Raw genomic sequence first — 24235 nt, forward strand, 5'->3', positions numbered from 1 at the left:
GTATCGATTGATTTTATTTGTTTTTAATATTGATTTTAATTATTTGTTCTTTTCATGTTAGTGAAGTCCTTGGGGATGGAACAACACCGCAAAGGGTTTCTGCTGGTTATAGGGTTAATTTGGCTGAACTAAATCCACTTGGAATCTCCTATACACACCAGCTAGTTTCTAGAAAGGGTAACACCCAGAAATTCAGTGGTATTTTTCCCTGGCTTCATACTATATATGCGGTTTTGATTCATTCCTCACTTGGACCTGGAGGAAGACACATTTAGTGTTGAATCATGTCGTGCAAAAGGGATTGACTATATGCAAAATTGTTACTGAAGAAACATGGAACCTTTTAAATGGAAAAATAAAAGCTGTATTTTACCCCACCATTGGACTGAATGCTGGAGAAACCATTTCTTTTACATGCAAGGATTTATCCCAATCCGTTTTCCATGTGAACTGCTACCACAGGCTGGCCTTATTCCTGGTTTTCTTCAAAGCGGTGAGCTGGCTGTGCCAAAATTTTTTATATATGTATATATATATATATATATATATATATACTTACATTGTCCTTGGCTTTAATTGCTGCTCCAGATGTCTAGAGTGCAGTTCACTTTGGAGCTCAAAGACAAGTACAGAGAGTGAATTACGCTCTTCTGCATGAGAAAACAAAGATTGGGTTATAATGGTGGCTGGGCATCTTCCAGCAAGGCTCAGTGCAGTCCATTTTTTTCAAAAGCCAGTAAAATCACAAGATAATAAAGCAATGACTGCACCACCACCAACTTGACAAGGGGGGAATTTAGTTGGCAAACCAGCGAATGATAGGAAGCGTGTGATTATTACCTCAATGCAGAATCAGGGATTTGTATTTACCTTTGCGGTAGAAAAGGATTAGGCTGCTTTCATACTTGCGTTTTTTTGCACTGCGCTGCGCATCATGCGTTTTTTAATGAGTTTCCTTGTTTTTTACGCATGGTATTTACAAAAAAAGCATGCGTTTTTAAACGCTGATGTGCGCATGACCATGCGCATGTCAGCGTTCCCATAGACTTCAATGTGTGTTTGGGTGAATTCCGTGCGCATTGCGTGCGCATGCATTTTTTTGAGACAGGTCGGACGCACCAAAAATGCAACAGGTTGCATTTTGTGCGCCTGGGCGCACACTACAAAGAAAGCATGTGCGTACAAACGCATGTCAATGTGCACCCATGTTAAATATGGGGAAAAAACGTATGCGCAAATTTGTTGTAGACTCCCCAGAGAATATATCATTAACAAGGAATGTCCTAACAAACTATTTTAAAGAGAATAACTCCCAGGAGATCACACCTGAAACATTATGGCTGGCACACAAATGTGTCATCAGAGGCCACTTAATTCAGATGGCCTCGAGACAGAAGAGGGCAAGAGAGAGCCAACAGAAAACATTGCTAGAGCAAATCCAAAAATTAGAACACCAAGCCAAGGCAGATAAAAATTTTGCTAAATATAACGAACTATACTCCCTTAGACTAGAACTCAGAAATCTCCTCATAAACTTATATGAGAAAAAGACTCTGTTTAATAGAGCAGGGTTTTATGTAAATAATAATAAACCCTCAAAAAATATGGCAAATAGGTTCAAACCTATAAACAAAAAACATTTAATCAAAAAAATAATCCAAAACTCAAGGAATATAGAAAAGCCAAAAGATATAGCCCTGGCCTTTGAGAATTATTATTCAAAGTTATACAACATAGGAGAAAATGGAGCTAATTCCTCTCCTACAGCAGAGATGATAAATAATTTCCTGGGAAAGGTAAAATTGGGATCTTTGTCTCTAGAGCAGAGGGAATCAAGTGATGCACCCTTTTCTGAAGGTGAGGTCTCTTTTGCAGTAAGCAACCTTAAAAGTGATAAAGCTCCAGGCCCGGACGGCTTTCCCATAGAGTACTATAAAGAATTTCAAAAGGATCTTATCCCACACTTAACAAATGCCCTGAATTTTATAAAATCAAAAGGAACGTGCAATGCAGACATGCTGAGAGCCACAATAGTGGTGATTCCCAAGCCAGACAAGGACCCGACCAAAATTGAAAATTATAGGCCCATTTCCCTCCTAAATGCAGACATCAAGGTTTATGCAAAAATACTGGCAGAAAGAGTGCAGGATGTTATTCCATACCTCATACATCCCGATCAAGTCGGTTTTGTAAAATCTAGACAAACTTCAGATAGTTCTAGAAGTGTTCTGCACCATATACATTCATGTAACAAAAATAAAATTCCCAGCTTGTTTGTGGCTCTTGATGCTGAGAAGGCCTTTGACCGTATTAATTGGGCCTATGCATTCACAGTATTAGAGAGGATGGGCTTTGGTGAGGAGATGTTGAGGAGTATTCGAGCTTTGTACTCTCGGCCGTCTGCCTCTGTACTGGTCAACAGCACGATGTCAGACAAATTCTCCATAACAAATGGGACAAGACAGGGATGTCCTCTGTCCCCAATTATTTTTATCCTGAGTCTGGAGCCTTTGGCTCAATTGATAAGGGACTCTGATGAGGTACACGGTGTACAGCTGAGAGGCTCAGAGCATAAGATAAATCTTTATGCAGATGACATCATACTTACACTAACAAATCCAGTTGACTCACTGAAAAAGATCTGGGACATTATAGATTTGTTTGGCTCTGTCTCATACTACAAACTTAATGCAAAGAAAACTAACGTCTTATCACTTTTTATTTCAGCTTCCATTAAACAGCAATTAAGAGACAAGTATCCCTTTAACTGGGACAGTGCTAAGATCCCATATTTAGGAATTTGGCTTACAGGTAACCCCACACATATTAGTGAGACAAATATAGATCATCTTTTGCAGTCTCTCGACCTTAAGTTGAGGGAACTGTCAAAAACCCCGGTCACATGGATGTGTAAAATAATGTTATACAAAATGTTCTGCCTTCCTAAAGTCCTGTTCCTATATAGGAATGTCCCTCTGCCCATATCCATACAATCCATACAAAAATTAACCCACCAGATGAATAAGTTTATTTGGAATAACCGGAAACCTAGAGTGAAGAAACGTACATTACTCAAATCTAAAGAAAATGGGGGAATAGCTCTTCCAGATCTGGAGGCATACTATTTTGCCACTGTGACTGAATTAACAAAAAGTTGGTTCACGGAACAGACTGAACTGGAATGGCCAAAAATTGAAAGGGATATGATGCCCAACAGGGAACCAATTTTGTTTATATCATACTTTCTTTTGCACAGAAAAGAGATTGTGAATATAGATAATCCAATACTCAGAGCCTCTATGTTGTGTTGGTCACACTTGTGTAAAGGAAAATCTAATGTTTCCCCTTTTTCAACTGAAAAATTGAGACTCCCCTTTTTGTCTCCTGTCAGGACTTCCTTAAGACCTATGTTCGACAGTTGGGCAAAGTTTCCAATCACTTTTGTGGAAGACTTGTTGGATAACAACAGAGTCATGCCCTTTGAGCTGGTTAAGACCAGATTTGGAATTCCTAATACGGAATACATGAAATATCTTTTGCTCAAGGAGGAATACAATAAATATAAGAAATACTTCTGCAGAGTGGTTTTGATTAACCACACTATTTATAATTTTTTATTTAGCATGTCCCCCAGACATGGGAGCTATCTCAGACCTCTGTATAACAGCTTGACTGGCAAGGACACCTTCACTAATGAGGGATGCTTTGAGAAATGGGAAACCACTCTGCAGAGACAGATATATATCCCTCAATGGACTTCATCTCTTAAAATTGCGGTTAAATCTACGAGGTGCATGAACATACTTGAAACACACTACAAGTTAGTTCACAGATATTACCTCACCACAAATAGACTCAGGCACTTTGGAGGGGGGGGTTCTGGAACGTGTTGGCGTGGTTGTGGATCTCAAGCAGATTTACTTCATGTCTTTTGGGGATGTCCTATATTGAAGCTATATTGGCTTAAAGTTTTTGACTTACTTTCACTCATATGTAATTGGCGTATTCAGCCACAGCCTGCTTTAGCTTTGCTACTCATAGACATACAAAGACTTAAAAAGGAAAAGTTCCTGGCCGCTTACATTCTTATGTCCGCAGCTTTCCTCATAGCGAAAGGTTGGAACAGTAAGCAACCTCCAGATATTGTCACGCTTATTATGCTGGTAGATAAACACTGTGTTTATGAGAGGATTCACTACATTAACAATATATCAATAAAGTTATTTGATGAAAGGTGGTATAGATGGGTGGAACTCAAGCCCAAAATAGAAGAAGATTTCATATCCTGAACTTTTATTTTCTTTTTTTTTTTGATTCATGATGTGCCAAAATTTCATATATCTAGGTGCCTAGTGTACTTTTGTAAAGGTTCTTTATTTTTCTTCCTTTTTTTTTTTTTTTTTTGTATTATTATGTTTATTGTTTACCGCACTTATTTCAAGTGTTGATAAGATTGTAATGTCATTACACTGTGATGTCTTGCATTACATCACTCAAAATTCATTTGGATGTGATTGTATAAATGTATGCCTTACATTTTTGCTTATTACTCTGAAACCCTCAATAAAAATATTGTTTAAGAAAAAACGTATGCGCAAAAACGCAGTGCAAAAAAACGCAAGTGTGAAACCAGCCTTAGAAGGAGTCCTCTGAGTACTAAATGCTGAAGTAGTAAATGATAATGATGATGGTAGTGATCATGAAATCAACCAGGTACTACTTTAGAATAAAAAAAAGAACAAACATCAGCTCACTGGTATGAGGAGCACCCTTGTTGAAAGTGCTGTGCACAGAGGTGTCAGGCTTGCTCCTGAGCTAGGAAACTGTGAAAAAGAGAAAATCTAGCAACTGCTAAAAATATATCTGAAATGTTACATTTATTAGAACTATTTAAAAAACAGGAAGAATGGAGAAAATATTAAAATAGTATAGTAACGCTGAGTCTACGCGTTTCAAGCTTTCACAGACTTGATTAAGACTTTTCTCAAGACTAAGACCTGTGAAAGCTCAAAATGAGTAGACTTAGCGTAACTATGTGATTTTAATACTTTCCCCATTCTTCCTGTTTTTTAAATAGTTTAAAAAAAGTGATATTTTTTATTTAGTTTTGGAGTTGCTGAATTTTCTCTTTTTCAATACTTTAGAGTTACGCCTACAGAAATAAAAACATGGTGGGAGGGGGAGGAGGACAAATTGAGATTTTTTTTTATTGCTGTCTGTCCTTGGCCAAATGAGCAAGTGATGTTGCTTCATGTGCTGATGGGAAACCATACTTACTAGTTTATATATGACAGAACATCCACAGCTTATTTTCTTCTTTAATTTACTGATTGGCTGCAGTGGTTGCTTGACATTGTCTTTGTCATGAGACCAGCAAGGGACACGGGGCTTTCAGTAAAGGAGTGGTGGCAAGTGTAGATTTTGTTTATTTTAATTTTTTTGCTGCAAGTAAACCAAACATTTTCTATTAGGATGGAGCCAAGCCATACTCTAGAAAAACATGATATTTTGTGAAAAATGCACAATATGCATACTTGTGGTTAAAGTCTGATCCAAGAAGAGCCTGAGATGTGTGATATGCATAAGAAGACACCATTATACAATCTCTACTTCTTTCAAAAAGGTATGCCTGCCCCATGCTGAGGTCTTGTAGGTTGTCTCTCCTTTTTATAGGAAGAGTTGACATTTTTTGACCTGAAATAACAAAGGTATAAGCCTGCTAGATAAATTACAGAATGCCCACCCCTACCTACATACCCTTTCCTTTCTATGTTTATACCCGAATTATGGATCACTTTGCTGTCCATACTTTAATTAATCTGGTAATAATAAGACAGACTGTCATAGCCTTGGAGAACCGATATCGAGCTTCAGCTATGATATTGTGGATGGTGTCTATAATAATGGAGTCCTTGTCAGTGCATAATGCATGGAGTGGTGTCAGATAAAACAAGGAGCACATATTATTGTTTTAAGCAAACATGACAGTAATTTTAGACATGACTCGGTGTTTGCTGGTAGCAGGTCTTTGGCATCTTTCCCTCCATCTCTACCTTTTTGTTTCCTTGGTAACATCTAAGCTGAAAGGGAACTTGACAATTACTTCTCTGCTCTGTGCTGGGAGCTTCCTTTTCCAGCCGCCTTGTCTTCTATGCATATTTTTCTCATTAGATGACATTTCCTCACTTTGTCCTTCTTCATCAAGTTAAAATAAATCTTTCTGACTGACTGTCATTGTGCATATGTGTCTATCCGGAATTCGGTAATACAATATAACACTGATATTTATAAATTCGTAGACTTATACAGCTTTATTAGTAAGTGCTCAGCAATTTTCCTAAATAGATAGAACAGAAAAATTAACAAGACCAGCACTGTTCACAAATGATAAATAGTAACTGAATTTAGTATGTATTCGCAGTCTGGCTCCAGGAAACTGTAATGTATCAGTTCATTTGACCTGGATTGTTGCTCATAAAATGTAATGGCAAATAGGCTATGGGTAACACTGTTGGATGCCATTAGAGATGAGAGGATCGATCCTTGAAGAATCAAGTTCAAATTTCCTAAAACTCGTGGTTAAAACCAAATTCCGAACACTTTGATATTCAATTCGCAGATTGGGTTAATGTCATTTTAGGTTGCTGTGTGAGGTTATTATACCTTTGTGAGAATCATGTGGGAATAGTGGATGAGGGCAGGTATATCTCGCCCAGATTCCTCTCCTATGTGGCCTAGTCTGGTCAGTATCGCACCTGCTTACTAATGGATAATGGGAGGTGGATATACAGTATAAGGATGCCAGGTGGTTGTGTGAGTGTCTCAGTCTGGGAACACAGAGAGCCTGTCTGTGTGAGAGACTCACACGTGAGTGGAAGCAGTGCCCACTGCAACTGTGGTTTGGCTGGACGGGAGAAGCCCGCCAGTTGGTAGTTAGGTTGTCCATTGTTTAGTTAGTGCCGGACAGGCAAGGATTTGTTTTATGTTTTATTTCCTTTTGCATTGCTTTCACCGTTAATAAACCTGACCCAGGGTCAGTTATACACGAATCCCCGCTCTGCGCCTGAGTTTCATGCTGAATGCACGTGACCTTTGACCCCAGCAAAGGCGATCCCGGAGTGTTTTATCACATTGTGGTGGAGAACGCGGGCATCACGTTGCAAGCATGAGCATGGAGGACGTGGTGAAAGCGCTGGTACAGTCCACCGCCGTCCAGCAAGAAGCAAATCGGGTGATGATGGCCCAGCTGAAGGAGTTGGTGGACATGACAGCTACCGATCGTTCGCTTCTCCAGCAGGTGGCGCAGCGCTTGGCAAGCTTACCTGAGTTTAACCTGGAAGCCGAGTCGAGAGTGATTCACGTGAGTCGGTACTGGCAGAAAATGACGCCTGATGATGACGTCGAGGCATACCTGACCACGTTTGAACGGACGGCGGTGCGAGAAAAATTGCCGAAGGCACGGTGGGCCGGCCTGATTGCCCCGTTTCTTTCCGGTGAGGCCCAAAAGGCGTATTATGACCTGGAACCTGAAGCTGCGCGGGACTTTGACAAATTGAAAGCCGAGATCTTGGCCCGGCTGGGAGTGACGACCGCTGTCCGGGCACAGAGAGTGCATCAATGGACTTATCAGCCGGATAAACCACCGCGGTCCCAGATGTTCGACCTGATCCACGTGACGAAGAAGTGGCTACAACCCGAGGTGTTGACAGCGCCAGAGATAATCCAGAGAGTCGTCCTGGACAAGTACCTGAGAGCTCTAACGCCAGCCCTGAGGAAGTGGGTAAGCCATGGAAATCCTACGACGGCAGATCAACTGGTGGATCTGGTTGAACGTTACTCCGTGGCGGAAGGACTCCGAGACGACGCTACCCCACCTCGTTCTTCATCGTCTCCACGTGGAACCGGTAAGACTGTTCCAGGGAGTAGGGGAGATGGAAAAATCCCTAAGACAGTGGGGGAGGAAAACGGGACTGCCCGCACTGCGAGGCCGAGAGTTACGAACTATGGTCTAAGCAAGGGGCCCGTTAGGTGTTTCCGCTGCCAAGATATGGGACATATTGCTGCGAACTGTCCGGTCACTACTGAACCCATGCAGTGCGACATCACAGACTCTAAAAACCGCATGTCTATGGTTGCACGGGTAGTGAGTGTGAATGCCGGTCAAAAGGATGTGGAAAAACACTTGTGTGATTTAACTGTTGATGGCAAAAATGTGGTGGCATTGTTAGACTAGGGAAGTGTGGTGACTCTGGTGAAGGCCAGTCTGGTGCCAGCCCCGACTGGGCCATCAGACAAATTCTCTGTAACGTGTGTGCATGGAGACACCTGTTCGTACCTCACCACAGTCATATGCATTACAACTTCCTATGGGTCGGGGCAACATAAAGTGGGACTCGTCCCGGCGTTATTGCATGATGTTATCCTGGGCCAGGATTTTCCCCACTTCTGGCAATTGTGGGAGAATCAGTTGATGCCCTCGGGTAATAGTGTACATGATTCTTCTCCCAGGGAGCGTGTGGGTCCCGAACCCCTGGAAGAGGTCTCCCTGGAAGACTCGGGGGAAGAGTCTGCGGGAAATGACCTGCAGTTCCCGTTTTCAGTCATGGCGGGTGATAATGAGGAGACCGGGGAAGAGGAGGAGGCTGACAGCCGTCCACCTCCCCGTTTGCCGGATTTAGAAGTTCAGAAAGATGACTTCCAAAGTGAGCAAATAAAGGATCCTACCCTTTCTCAGGCTAGGACAAATGTGAAAGTGATAAATGGGGTGCCCGTAGAACCTGGCTCTAGGCTGGCATATCCTTAGATGGTTCTGGAGAATGAATTACTCTATCAGATAGAGAAAAAGGGGGAAGATACGGTGCAACTATTAGTCGTGCCAAAACCCTACTGGCGGCAGGTCCTGGACCTGGCCCACGGACATGTGATGGGAGGTCACCTGGGAGTCCAGAAAACCACCGAAAGGATATTACACTGTTTTGTTTGGCCAGGCATGCATCACGATATTCATGTATATTGTGAGTCTTGTCCTGACTGCCAAGCCTCTGCACCTAAGCCCCGGTTCTGTAGCCCTTTGGTACCCCTACCTATTATTGAAGTCCCGTTTGAGAGGATTGGGATGGATTTAGTTGGGCCCCTTCCACGGTCTGCACGTGGACACCAACATATCCTGGTCATCTTGGATTATGCCACTCGTTACCCGGAGGCCATCCCTTTGCGTAACACGGCCACCAAGACGATTGCCAAGGAGCTGGTGCATTTGTTTAGTCGGGTCGGTATACCAAAACAGATACTCACCGACCAGGGGACCCCCTTTATGTCCAGGATAATGAAGGAGCTCTGCCGATTGTTACAAATCGAACCGTTACGCACATCTGTGTATCACCCTCAAACAGACGGGTTGGTCGAACGGTTCAATAAAACTCTGAAGCAGATGCTGAGAAAGGTAATAGACAAGGATGGGAAGAACTGGGACTATTTACTTCCGTATTTGCTTTTTGCCATCAGGGAAGTACCCCAGTCTTCCACGGGATTCTCGCCTTTCGAGTTATTGTACGCCCGACGTCCTCGCGGACTGTTAGACGTTGCAAAAGAAACCTGGGAGGGTCAGGTCACTCCGTTTAAAACGGTGATAGATCACGTCACACAAATGCAGGACCGTATTGCGGCTGTTATGCCTATCGTCAAAGAACACATGACACAGGCTCAAGGAGCCCAAAAAAGAATCTATGATAGGGGCGACAAGATCCGTACGTTTGCACCCGGAGATAGGGTGTTGATCCTGGTCCCCACGGTGGACAGTAAGCTCCTGGCAAAGTGGCAGGGCCCCTTTGAGATCAAGGAAAGAGTTGGTGAAGTAAACTACAAAGTATACCAGGCAGGTAAACGGAAACCTGAGCAGATTTATCATGTAAATCTGATAAAGCCCTGGAAGGATCGGTCTGCCTTGTCAGCGGAGCTGGCCCGTCCTGTCTGCTCGCATACCGTACCGGAGGTACGGGTTGCAGAGACTCTCTCGGAGCGGCAAAAGACGGAAGTCAGGCAGTTTCTACTTCACAACCAAAAGTTTTTCTCAGAAAAACCCGGGCAGACTATGCATAGAAACATGACATCATAACGGAACCTGGTGTCACAGTTCACGTAAAGCCCTACCGAATCCCGGAAGCGCGCCGTGAAGCCGTTTCCCGAGAAGTGAAGGCAATGTTAGAGTTAGGAGTCATTGAGGAATCGCACAGTGCGTGGTCCAGCCCGATTGTGCTAATTCCTAAACCGGACGGCACCATCCGGTTCTGCAATGACTTCAGGAAACTGAATGCGGTCTCAAAATTTGATGCCTACCCTATGCCCCGGGTCGACGAGTTAATAGATCGGTTAGGAAAAGCCCGGTATATTACGACCCTAGACATAACAAAGGGGTATTGGCAGATCCCTCTGGCGGAGGCTGCCAGAGAAAAGACGGCATTTGCTACCCCAGAAGGTCTATTTCAGTATGTGTATATGCCGTTTGGACTGCACGGAGCACCAGCGACCTTCCAGAGACTGATGGATCGAGTCCTGAGGCCACATAGGCGGTACGCTTCGGCCTATTTGGACGACATTGTCATTTACAGCTTGGACTGGGAGACTCATCTTCAGAAAGTACAAGCTGTGATTGACGACCTGTGGGAGGCAGGTCTAACTGCGAACCCCAAGAAATGTCACATCGGGCTAGAAGAAGCCCGGTATTTGGGGTATGTAATTGGGAGGGGTGTTGTTAAACCCCAGGTTGATAAGATTCAGGCGGTTCAGGACTGGCCACAACCTGTCAACAAGAAGCAGGTGCAAGCCTTCCTGGGGATCACCGGTTATTATCGCCGGTTCATACCCAATTTTGCAGCCATCGCTACCCCCCTGACGGATCTTACAAAAGGGAAAGACTCCGTCATGATTAAATGGAGTTTAGTGGCTGAAGAAGCCTTCCATAGCCTAAAACGGGCACTTTGCTCTCAGCCTGTACTGGTGACTCCAGACTTCCGCAGCGAGTTTGTGGTACAAACGGATGCCTCTGATACCGGTATCGGGGCCGTACTCTCACAAGTGAGGGACGGAGTGGAACACCCAGTCCTCTATCTCAGCAGGAAGCTGAATAAACACGAGCAAAGGTATGCAGTCGTGGAAAAAGAGTGCCTAGCCATTAAGTGGGCTCTAGAGGCCCTCAAATATTACCTGGTGGGCCGAAAGTTCAGGCTGATCACTGACCATGCCCCTCTCAAGTGGATGCACTTGAACAAGGAACGGAATAGCCGGGTGACCCGGTGGTTCCTTGCCCTGCAGGCCTACACTTTTACGGTGGAGCACCGCCCAGGGGTACAGATGGGGAATGCAGATGCCCTGTCCCGAGTGCACTGTTTGGCGGGTGTCATTGCTCGACCAGAGTGGTCTGAGCAGAAGGGGGGGATATGTGAGAATCATGTGGGAATAGTGGATGAGGGCAGGTATATCTCGCCCAGATTCCTCTCCTATGTGGCCTAGTCTGGTCAGTATCGCACCTGCTTACTAATGGATAATGGGAGGTGGATATATAAGGATGCCAGGTGGTTGTGTGAGTGTCTCAGTCTGGGAACACAGAGAGCCTGTCTGTGTGAGAGACTCACACGTGAGTGGAAGCAGTGCCCACTGCAACTGTGGTTTGGCTGGACGGGAGAAGCCCGCCAGTTGGTAGTTAGGTTGTCCATTGTTTAGTTAGTGCCGGACAGGCAAGGATTTGTTTTATGCTTTATTTCCTTTTGCATTGCTTTCACCGTTAATAAACCTGACCCAGGGTCAGTTATACACGAATCCCCGCTCTGCGCCTGAGTTTCATGCTGAATGCACGTGACCTTTGACCCCAGCAAAGGCGATCCCGGAGTGTTTTATCACACCTTGTACAGTACAGGGGTGCTCCGTACATGGGCCATCACAGATCACTGGTTCCCAGATGAGAAAAGTTTATACAATAGAGTTGTTATCCATCTCCAAAGTCACTGGGTGAGTCTCTGTTCTAAAGAGTGTAATCTGTTATGGTCAGCAGGGTTCACGCTCTCTCTCTACTCTTCCCAACATGTATTTTTCAAGCAACCACAAGCTTTGCAGTATTAAGATTTGCACACATTTATTTGCCACAAATCAAATTTTAAGGGAAAATTCAGCAAAGTCAGCAAATTCGACCTTCAAAAGATTTTCTCATATCTAGCTTCTTAGAGCAAAAATCCCAACTTTTTTGTTTGTAATGGTACACAAGGTAGCAAATATCAGTTTAATAGATCCCACTTTCTGAAATAATTAACATAACTTAATACACTAGAAGGACAACACTAAATATTAATGATGATTATATGCTTACACCCTTAAAAGGAGTTGTATGATCTCATGATATGGATGACCTATCCATCTTTATGAGATTATTGGAGGTCTGACAACCGGCACCACCACAGATCAGCTGCTGTTTGCTCTGGCAGCTCCCAGATGTAATCATTATGAGACTAATCCCTCAAGACCGGTACAGCGCACAATCATGCTACGCTTATCTTGCTGAAATAGAAGGTGCCAAATTCATTAAGAGGCTCAAGTTTGGTGTCCCTTTTCAGTGGTGTGAGCCTCCATTTGCTGTGCCAGAAATGTTACTTGAGTCACAGATTGGAGTATCATTTCTGGCATAGAGAACGCCTGCATTTTTAATGAAACTGATGGACTGATGCTGTCACATCCCTTCCTTCCCTGCTCCTCCAAATCTCTTTCCGTTCTGGTGGAGTTCAATCAAACTGGCAAAAACTGCCAAAAACTGCCAAAAGTAGAAAAAAATTGCACAACTCCTTGTTAAGCAAAAAATTGTGGATTTTCAAAGCTTATATGACAGTTTTTGGTGTAAAAGCTTTGTTAAATCGGCGCCTTTGAATGGAGCTGCAAAGCGCAGCTCTGTTCAAAGTGTAGTGCTCACTGCTTCGTGTATGTATGGAGTAGGAGCTTTTCTGCAGTGACCATGACCGATGTACAAATGAAGCAATATGTACTTACCTACCCAACCAACACTGCTTCTCCTCTCCAGGCCCTGTGTCCTTAAACAAAGTCATGTGACCGCTGCATAGGTTATCAATATAGGTTGAATGAATAACCCCTTTAAAATTTATTAAAAGTGTAAGCCTTTCTGACAATAAATACCATACTGTGTAATTATAATTACTGTAAGTAATATACAGTACTCGTATTAGCGGAATTGGCTCCACTACAAACAGTTGTGATTTTGCCTCTGGATGGAGAGAAGATAGTTTAGCTGATGTTCTTTATGGAGGTCTTTAGTTTGTTTATAGACTACACGCTAACATTACAAAACAGTCTGTAACCTATTGACAGATGCAGTAAAGAATTCATTTATCTTGCAATCAGCCATCCTGCTCTAGCTGCGGAATGCTTCTAAATGTAGATAGAAAAATTATGTTAGAGATGTTATCTTAGGGAACTTCAGATGATTGAATTAGACAGGTTGTCTACTTTGAAAAGTATAATTGTAGAAACTTGTAGGTTAAACATAGGTGGTTCTAAACTGATAAAAGATCATTATTTTGTATGATTTTTGTTTTAAAGAAAGTAATGTGTAAATTTGTTCTTCTTACTGCAACACTTGTGTAAAACATGGGCATAGCTGGGTACTGGCCAATGAGTTAAAGCATTACGAATAGTGATGAGCGAGTATGCTCGTTACTGGATATTTCCGAGCATGCCCGAGTGTTCTCTGAGTATTTTGGGCTTGCTCGGAGATTTTTTTTGTGTCGCCGCAGCTGCATGATTTGCGGCTGCTAGACACCCTGAATACATGTGAGGATTTCCTAACAAACAGGCATTCCCCACATGTATTCAGGCTGGCTAACAGCCGCAAATCATGCAGCTGCAGCGACACAAACTAAATCTCCAAGCACGCCCAAAATATTCAGAGAACACCCGAGCATGCTCGGAAATCTCGAGTAACGAGCATACTCGCTTATCACTAATCATAATGCTTTAACTTATTGGCCAGCACCCAGCATACTTGCTCATCACTATTTACGATACATGATTTCTATATCCATATTCCATTATCACATGCCAAACAGCACTGGTAGCAAGTATAACAGTAACTTACTTAGAGTCAAAATTTCAACTTTTTTCTAAGAATTTCCACGGTTTTGAGATTAACTTTTTGAACAAGTGTCTTGTATGGGTAAAACAAATCGTTTAAATGCATAAGGTGTACAAGCCATGATGCCACAAATTCCATCACAAAGCCAAAGTAAAAAGGTGCTGGTATTGCTGCTTGGTAATTGGCCAAGTAGTACAATATTGGTGCCATATGACACATCCTAAACTAAAAAAAAAAAATATAAGAAAACATATAATTTTATGTGCTTGTCCTTAAATATAAGTAACTGACTTTTTCCACAGCAGCCAAGTAAAGATGTTGTCCTTCTGATTAGGCATATGATACTTTTGGTAGGTTTTATAATTACTACTGTAGAGGTAATGCATCTAAAATCTAATATTCTTATCTGTAATGAATAAAAAGAAGGAGGACGACCATTCTCTAAGCTGGAAACTGGTCTCAATATTGACAATTACATACGAAAATATCAAATAGGCTTAAAAGGAACCTATCGTTGGATTCATGCTGCCCAAAGCAAGGGCACCATGAATCAGATCCTGGCGGCATGATTACAGGCAGGTATATTTCTCTCTTAATTCTTTCTGAAATGCTCTAGCATTTCAGATGAAATAAACTTTAATGATCCAGCCAGGGACCATAGCTGGAGACAAGATTAATCCTGCTGCTCCCCAGCCACCTGTTCCCTAGGCTTCTGTAGATGATTAACAGCTCTCACCTTTGTGTATACTGTATACAAAGGGAGAGACCTGTCAATCACCTGTAGCAGTGCTGGAAAGAGCTGTCTCGGTGCAGAGCCAGTCTATGCTTGACTCTGGCTCTAGTCCCCGGAAAGATCTTTAAAATCTGTTTTCTCTGAAACGCCGGTGCATTTCAGAGAAGAATATACCTGACTGCAATCGTCCTGCCAGGATCTGATTTACTCTGCCTGTGGTTTGGGCAACATGAATCAAATGACAATTTTCATTAACGTGAAGAACAAGAGCTTCCATTGAAACATGTCAGTGAAAGGATTTTAATGTATTGTTTGCCATGCACTTGGATTAATAAAGTCATAAAGTTGTGAATGCATTGTGCGCTGGAAAATGTTCTATTTTACTACTTACAAGTTACGTGGAAAGCCTGTCTTGTTTGCTGCCTCCATACATCGGATTGCTGCAGTCTTAAGAGAAGTAAAACCTAAAGCCTGGTGAAACGACCATTATTTTTGGGTGCAAAATTACAAACTTGGACCATGGATTTAACTTTAACAATTGCAATGGTGCTCAGGGATACAAGATCTGCTCAAATGGAATGCTTCCTGCTTACAAGAGGAAAACGTAATGGTTTACTTTATAAGGTCTTCATTGTCTAATCTTTCTCTGACACTTCCTGGTAAATTATAGATTAAATGGAATTATACTGTTGTGTGCATTGCTATAGGTCAGTTTCATGTCAACAGTGTATGTAAGTTGTGGGAGGGCTTCCTGACTTTGTATGGAATCCAATGAATTCTTTAATGATCTGTATTTGTGGTGATCCGCCATCTTTGATTCTCTTTAAGTTTGATTTGCTGCTGAAAATATAATTGTGTGTAATTATAAGCCAGAGAGATGTAAAATGCCCTCGACTCACCATAACTCTACACAATAACCAGTGGGTAGCTTTGCAGTGCCGTTGCCCTTGGTTCAAGTGCCACAAGACGCCCACCTGTGCTTGCATTTTCTCTTGGTACTCTAATTTCCTCCCATACTACACATACATGAAATGGCTCTGATGTAGCTCTGATGTCAGTAACCCCTCCCTTCTTCCTCATTCAGTGTATGTCAGCCATGTTACAAGGCTCATGTCTTTCCATCTCTGGTTAGAAATGACTTTTTTTACCTCCTGTGATCATGCATAACTGCAAGAATTCAGCCTGAAAACCTTCTTCTTGATATCTTCATTCATGCCACCTGCAGTCGAGCTAAGCTAATGTGAGTACTGGTTGATAGAGACATCCATAGAAAGTGTCACAAGAGCATCAAACTCACAACCTGATTATGGAGTCAGAATAGGCAGAATGGTGCACTGAGCCTCTTGGCCAAGCCAATTCACGGAGCGCTCTAATTAGTATATTTGAATCAACTTCAATTTCTGTTGAATGGAGGCAGCGATTAGAAAACTAGAGATATGATTTTCATAGCGGCTATACCTCCTACAAGGGTCTGTGCTTAGTTGTTTACGTTGACAATATCCCTTTGAGATTTATGCCATGTAAATAAAGGTAGACTAAGGAAATATTTAATCATGCATTTCAATGAATTTTTATGGCACCTGCCATAGCCTTTAGATAACCAATAAATCCATTTCATTTTAGAGATGTGGAGAAGAGAGAAAAAGCACATTTAATGTTTTTCCTCTGATTTCTGTATTCTTACAGATCCATTTCCGAGAGAAAGCTCTGCTGCATTGGTAATAAAAATGTCATTTTTAATTTACAAAGAATAAAACACAAGGTTATGAGAGCCAGGGAACACTGCATACAGAGCATATAAACATGATATGAGCAGCAGGGGGTTATATTGCTAGATCTCAGCATGGACTAAACATTGCCAGAGTCTGTGTAGTTCCTCAAACAAGTTTCATTTATATGAAGCATATTGTACACAGTAGTCCATGGTGTTAGCGCAATTTACTAATTATTTGTAATGAATTCTCTGAAAAAGGGCCCACTATTAATTAAATTTATGGAACAGCAGTTGGCGGTTTATTACATTGGTCTTCCGAGATTATACCTTTTTAGTTTAAAGAGAAGTCCAAAATAGTCAATGATAATTGAATTATGCATTATTATACTGTGGAGTAAAACTTACAGTACATATATTACTGGGGTCTTTTTATGAAAATTACAGCATGTCTTGATGGTTAACATTGCTACCTTGCAGAGCTGGGGTCCAAGTATAACTTCTAAATGTTTTTCCTGTATCTGTATGGGTATCTTCCAAGTAGTCCTGTAGAAAATCTCAAAAAAATTGACTGTCATAGAGATGTAATTCCAACACAGTTATTGATGGCTGAGAATGAAATAACTTCGTACAAGTGCAAACCACAAGAGGTGGGACAACATGAACGGCTGAGTGCATCTGATCTATATTGTTTCCTTAACTCCCATGCAAATATTTGGGAATGGTATAAACAGCATAACGCACTGAGCTATGCTGTTCTTACATCTCCAGAGTTACAGAAATAGTCTGGCATGCTGTGCTGCCTCATTTCTATTAATTGCATTTATTTCAATGAGAATAACATAACCGCATGTTCTGTAGTCCTTGTTAGCATTAGAGTAAAGCCCCCGTTACACACTGCGATATCGCTAGCAATATCGCTCTAAAGTCACCGATTTTGTGACGTTACAGCGATATTGCTAGCGATATCGCTGCATGTGATACTTACCTCCGACCGGCTCCCCCGCTGGTAATCGCTGATCGTGCGAGAAGCTGCTGGACCATTCCTCGTCGGTCACTTCCTGCGGCGCTTCCTGCTGTGGAGACGAGCGACGCGTGGACGCGGGCAGAGGACGCAGGATCGCCGCGTCTGAAAGGTAAGTAGCGATCCCCGTCCCCAGCAATGTCGCTGGTGAGATCTGCCTGAGTGGCAGCTCACTAGCGACCACCTAGCGATGCACCAGCGATCCTGACCGCGTCATATCGCTAGTCGGGATCGCTGGTGCATCGCTAGGTGTAACGGTCCCCTTAATGCTTTTTCACCCATTTGTAATTTGTATTCTCAGCCCCTGCCCCAGTTATAGGAGTTAATTTAGCTCCAGATACTATATACGTGATTAGATTATGTATTATATTTCATTTCACTCTTTGCTAAAGGTACTGTCACACTTAGCGATGTACCAGCGATCCCGACAAGCGATATGACGCGGTCAGGATCACTGGTACATCGCTAAGTGGTCGCTAGTGAGCTGCCACACAGGCAGATCTCACCAGCGACATCGCTGGGGATGGGGGTCGCTACTTACCTGTCACTCTAGGCGATCCTGACGTCCTCCCGCCCGGCTCCACGCTCGTCGCTCGTCTCTCCACAGGAAGCGCCGCAGGAAGCTGACGACGAGAAACAGTCCTGGACGTTCTCGCGCGATCAGCGATAACCAGCGGGGGAGTGGGTTGTAGGTAAGTATCACAAACAGCGATATCGCTAGCAATATCGCTATAACGTCACAAGTTATAGCGATATTGCTAATGATATCGCTTAGTGTGACAGGCCCTTAAGTCCTTGGATTGATTTGACCTTAGACTGATTAACGTCGCTCATGTCTTTGGATTCAGAGAGCTATATTTTTAACGTCTCTATTGTCTGCTGATTTTGTAACTGTCTTTCTCTTTGTTTGTTTGGTTTACCTGGTTTCATGACCATTATGCTGCCACAATCACTCCATCAGGCAGGAGCTACTCTGTAGACTCCACCCAAGAGCCTTCAGCAAAGGCCAGATGCCTGTACAGGTGTGAAAGGGTAAAAACTGAAGTGTTCCTTTGGGCTTGGTAAGCAAAGTGCAAAGCACAAAGTCTGTCCATGGAAGCCTTGTTAGTAGTTGCTTGATCTCAACAGTCTCAACACAAGTATATGTGTTTGAAAGGTACAACAGGAAGAAGCAAATGCAAGAAATTCTTTTGGGCCCAATGGCTTTGCTTAACACACCATTAACTATCCTTAATGAGAAAAGGCTATGAATAAAAGAAAATGTAAGAATACATTTGTGGAAAATGTGTCTTGTGTATTTTGCATATTTAAATTTTTGCTTTTCAGTGCTATAAGTGGTGATTTTTATGCACAATTATTTAGAGTGAATACATAAAATTTAAGTAAAGCATTTAAAACCTTTTTCATGAACCTTCTTGCAAACTGTTCAATTAAAGTGTAGAATGCAAATGGATTACAATCTGTGTTTTGTTATACATGAATGACAGTGAGCTATTGCACTGTGTATCAGGGCTTAAAAACATACAATTCAATTTCCATTACAAAGAAAACAGAAGGACTCTGTTTAAAATGTTATCTCGACAACTTGACTACATGTTTTACTTTATTGGAATGTCATGATGAAGCTCAATCTCCCCAGTAGTGTCCCTAGAAATTGCTCTCATTCTAACATTCTAAATGCTAGGAGCGGAAAGAACATCTTCTATTGAGAGCTACAATGAAGTTCATCTATTTGGAACCGACATTTGGTGAGTCAAATTGTTCAATTTGCATGTTTATTTCTTTCATTGATTTTTAGTTGATCGAAAGGCAATCACACAGCATAGGCTCAGCCTTCTTGTTGGTTGTAAATATCAAAGTATTTACATGGACTTTTCTACTAGAAAGGACATAAATAAAAGGCAGGGGTAACCAATGCATTTTGGAAAACTCCAGTATGGGGTTACACAATCTAACACTTCTTTCAAAAATCTATTTATTCTCATATGTGAAAAAAATAACTGGATCAGATTTTCACCGACATGTGAATTGCCCCATAGACTATAATGTCTACTAATAATGAGCAAAAGTGCTTGGATAACGTCTTATCCGAGCACGCTCAGGTGTTATCCGAGCAACTGGGAGTGGTTGTTTATTATGTTCAAGTCCCTGCGACTGCATGATTTGGGCCTGATAGTCATCCTGAACACATTGGTTGGGTAACACCAGAGCATGCTCTGATAAGGCATTATCCGAGCAGGTTCACTCATCACTAATGTCTATGTGTAATATCTGTGAAAAACATGGTTAGAATATGTATGTGAATACTGGATATCTAAATGAGGACAAAAACATCCTGGCAACAAATTGCTAAATAAACGTTGGCCCCTAAAGAAAATGTGCCAAAAATTTGATACTACAAATTTGTACTAATGTAATGTAATATTTAGCAATTGGAATTTGGGAATTGTTAAAAGACACAAGCAGTGCTGTCCGGTAATCTTGATGCTGAGCTCAGTTACTGGTAACTATTGGTAAAGCATATTTCGAGACAAAACTAGGATTGGGAAATAAACTTGTCCAGAGAACAGCTGAAAAGCAACAATCTAATGTAGAGAAGAGATAGTGGTACTCAGGTCTAAGCAGCCTTTATTCGGAGACAACGGGAGAGCAAATACCCTTTACTTATAATCAAACTAGTTGTATATGTTAAAAAGTACTTTGTACTTCATTGAAGGCTACAAATTATGTAGTGTCTGCTCCTTATAATCCAATCTATCATTGATTAAAATTTACTTTCTACAGTAGTCTCCTTTTAGCCAATTATCTGGACTCTACTACTGCAATAAATGTTAAGATTTGACATGCACAGTATCTGGTTTCCACACTAGATTTAACTTCCAGGATTGAGATGATGTATTTTCGCTTCCATTTAAAACATTACATTTGTTCATCTTTTTTTCAGGTCACCTGCTGTCACTGGAGATTTTCTTAATCTCCCAACTTTAGCCATCTTACTGATCCACGCTGCATACCAATGAACTGTGAAATAAAGACAACATAATTGAAAGAGATGGACTTGGAAAGGCTGCAATGAATTTATGGAAACCACTGCACAGCTCTGCAGATACAAAGTTATGATACATTTGTTTTTAGGCACAAATAAACCATCCTAAACAAAAACAATTAGTTATATCCACAAAGGCCAAATAGTAGAAAAATGGATAATTCACTGCCTGGTGTGCAATAAATAATCATATTTATGATGTCTTAAAATTTTCAACCCCTCAAATTCTGATTAAAAAATCATGTTAGCCCTCATTCGCACATTTGTTTTTCACGTGTGTTCTGTCTGTTATTTTTCACAAATAAATCCCATGACCCTTTATATATCTTATGGGGCTTTAGCTGACTTTGGTTTTCTTCTAGACCATGTGTAAACAAAAAATTTAGGAGACATGTCCATTTCTAATCTGAGGCAAAGATCAAAAATTATATATGCAAGTATGTGGGACCCAAGAATCAAAGTGTCACGTCGTTCTGTCTGTATCTGCTTGTCGGCGTGACAATTCATGTTTTTTGCTCTAACCCCTTACTCCTTTCCCCCTAATTGAGCGGGGATACTGCTGACTGTTACCTGTATGGAGCCTGCTCGGTTCCCTGCTCTGCTGTGTAGCTGCACATGTGGTGTTGGGTCTTTGCTCTGCTGCTTGACCATTCGCATGTGCAGTCCCTGGTCACCGCTGTGGAAGCTGTCCACAGGTTGTCAGGTCATTTGCAGCTGGTGCATGACTTTCCACGTGTGTCTTGGCTGGCAGCCATGGCCAGGTGCTCTAAGCTGCAGTTCCTGCACTGATTGTGCTGCAATGGTTTCTGTGTGTGCTTAGGGCGTGCGCAGCCACACCTCCCCTGCTTTTATCAGGGTTAGTGTGTGTACTTGAAATGCTTTCCCCAGCCAATTGCTGAAGGGCAGCTCCTTTATAAACTTACTCTGCCCTATGGGCGGGGCCAGAGCTACTCACAATGCTCCTGGACTTTGCTATGTGTGTCTTGTGTCTGTGGACCTCGTCTGTCTCGGTCATGATATCAAATTCCCTGCCTCGATTCCAGCTTTGTCCTGTTCCCTCGCCCTGCCCCGGAGGGGGTATATCCGGGCCTGAATCCCTGATCCTGTACCTGTCCTGTACCTGACCCCGTCTAAATTCACCCTGGCCTGGAGGCGGTGTAGCCAGGCTTGAATCCTTGATCCTGTACCTATCCTGTACCTGACTATGTCTGAACTGTCTGCTATGTTTGTGTTCCTGGAATCCCTCTGTGTTTGGAGCCCTGCACCCAGTGACTCTGAGACTCTTGTAACCGGTGTTCCTGCTGAGCATCTACTATGCTGTGCTCTGACTACCATGCGGTGCTAGTTCCATGCAGGCCCAGCAATCCTGCGGTGTTAGCACCATCACACTTAAGTTTCTTCCTAGGTCCAATGCCCGGAGCCTGACGACCGCATTCTGGAACCAGATGACTGCTGCTTGGAGCCTGGATGACTGCAGTGGTGCCTGTAGGTTGTGTTGGATGTCCGGAACCAAACGACTCCCGTCTGATGTCTGCTGGTGACTCTGATGTCCTGTGGGTGACCCTGATGTCCTGCCTGCGTCTGGATGACCTTGTGTATCCTGATGACCTTGTGTGTCCTGATGTCCTGATGACCTCGTGTGTCCTGATGACCTCGTGTGTCCGGGTTTTGTCTATGTACTGTGACTTTACTGTAAGTAAACTTTACTTTACTCATGCCTGAAGTTGTGTGGTGTCATCAAGTCCTACATGTCCTTGTCCACATGCTCAGCTGCCACAGTATCCCGGTCGCTGCCCTTCCCTAGTTTGGGTAGGCCCGGGTCCCCCTCTGTGGTATAGAGGGTCCATATTGCATCTCCGGGGGACGCACACCCCCTCGCCATGGCGTGGAGGTGCCTGCTGGGCCGCATCTGCGGCTACAGTCATGACACAAAGCTTTCATGCCAAAATTCTCATTTGAAAAGTTGCAAACTTTAGCTGCACCTAAATTTTGTGACTTCTGGAGTCTTCAAGGCCAAATGGGTGGAGCTCGGCAGGGACAATGGCGGTGTTTGCTATGCCAGAAATCTTAGTCCAGCAGGATCTAGAGTACAAGTTGGCGTGAGGTGCAATTGGAGGTGTACTCCACTTGTCCTGTGCTCCTAATTCCTAATACTTCTTGAATCAGGAGCATCTGACTCCAGCACTTCTGCTCATCAAGACCTACCGTATGAGAACAACGCCTGCCCTGATGAATCGGGTCCTGTAAGTCTGTGAAAATTCCATCAGCACACAGATGGTATACAGTATGTCTGCAATCTGTGTACTGTCCATGATTGCAATTGTAATGGCTAGCTGAAGTGTTGTAATTTAATTATTATATCATATGAGAAAATTATTGATGAAACTAATGGAAAAAAGTTGACATGCTAACCAAACATTGATGAAAATCAGATCAAACACTGATGAAACCCAGACAGTTTTTTATGTACCAGAAATTTCACTGCACTGATGTCTGAATGAGTCCTAATTCCGCAAAGCCATAGCCAAGGCTACAATTTTAAACTCTGAAGAGCAAGGGTGATAAGATTAAGATTTTGACCAAAAGGATGATCACATTATATAGCAAATAAATTCAATGTGCAACGTAAAACAATTTAATCAGATGAATACCTTAAAAAAGCAAATTACCATTTCTCAAATACAATGTAAGGTAATAGAATTTGCCATTGTTTGCCCTGGGAATGGCGGTTACCTATGAAATATGAATACACTCAGGCAGAACCCATCTAGTGGCCGTCTAGTGTTTCGAGCGTGGTGGCACCCACTAGACAGTTTCTGCCTGGGAGCATGCATATCGCAAATGTGACCGCAGTTCCCGAAGCAGACAATGGCAGATCCTTGCAGCGCACAGTACAGGCGCTGAGAGGATACATACATCTGCAGTCACACAGAGTGACTGCAGATTTTTCATTTTAGACCTGTAGACCCCTTTAATGTGAATTTGCACAATGTTAAAGAGGAGCAGTCATATTTCGTTTTACTTTTCAGAAATCAATAGTAGGAATGAAAATAGGAAACTTTGTAATATATCTTATCAAAGAAATCTGCTTCTTTCGACTCAAGAATTCAGACACGTACTGAACACAGCATGCAATATACTTACAGTATATCTGTAATCATAAAAGATAGTAAAGTAAGTATCTTGGAAAGTGAGTGATATATAGCTGCTGTACAAGGGAGAATTGAAGACCATTCGGGAATTGTGAAGACCAAAAAGAGGGAAGCCGAACATATAGTCAAAGAAAAAGTGGGACAATAGAAATAAGACTAAAATACCTTTATTAATGAGGGTAGTAAGAAGTAGCACTATATGCATAAAGAGGTGCCGGCACAAGTTAATAAAAATGAAAATGAAACATAAGGTAATGGATGGAAAGATAATTTATAAATATATAAGCATAAATAGCAGAGTAAATAGCAATTATAAGAAATAGCAAAGCCCACAAGGAAAAGTGGCTCACAATAGTGGGGTAACAGAAAATGACTCACAGTATTATTTGTGTGAAGTAGGACAGTTATCTGGATGTAAGAGTGTCAGAGGAAAAAATAACC

General features: G+C 42.3%; 1 long non-coding RNA gene across 1 annotated transcript; it reads left to right on the plus strand.

The window, feature by feature from the left end:
• The first annotated feature begins 243 nt into the window (after nucleotides 1-243).
• On the plus strand, nucleotides 244-20972 carry LOC141098992 (uncharacterized). The gene is made up of 4 exons (XR_012234399.1): nucleotides 244-493; nucleotides 5472-5623; nucleotides 19281-19344; nucleotides 20541-20972. It is a non-coding gene; the product is annotated as an uncharacterized lncRNA (long non-coding RNA).
• The last annotated feature ends 3263 nt before the right edge of the window (nucleotides 20973-24235 follow it).

Source organism: Dendrobates tinctorius, unplaced genomic scaffold (genome assembly GCF_039654945.1).
Source record: "Dendrobates tinctorius isolate UK_male_01 unplaced genomic scaffold, ASM3965494v1 ptg000097l, whole genome shotgun sequence".
Taxonomy (NCBI): domain Eukaryota; kingdom Metazoa; phylum Chordata; class Amphibia; order Anura; family Dendrobatidae; genus Dendrobates; species Dendrobates tinctorius.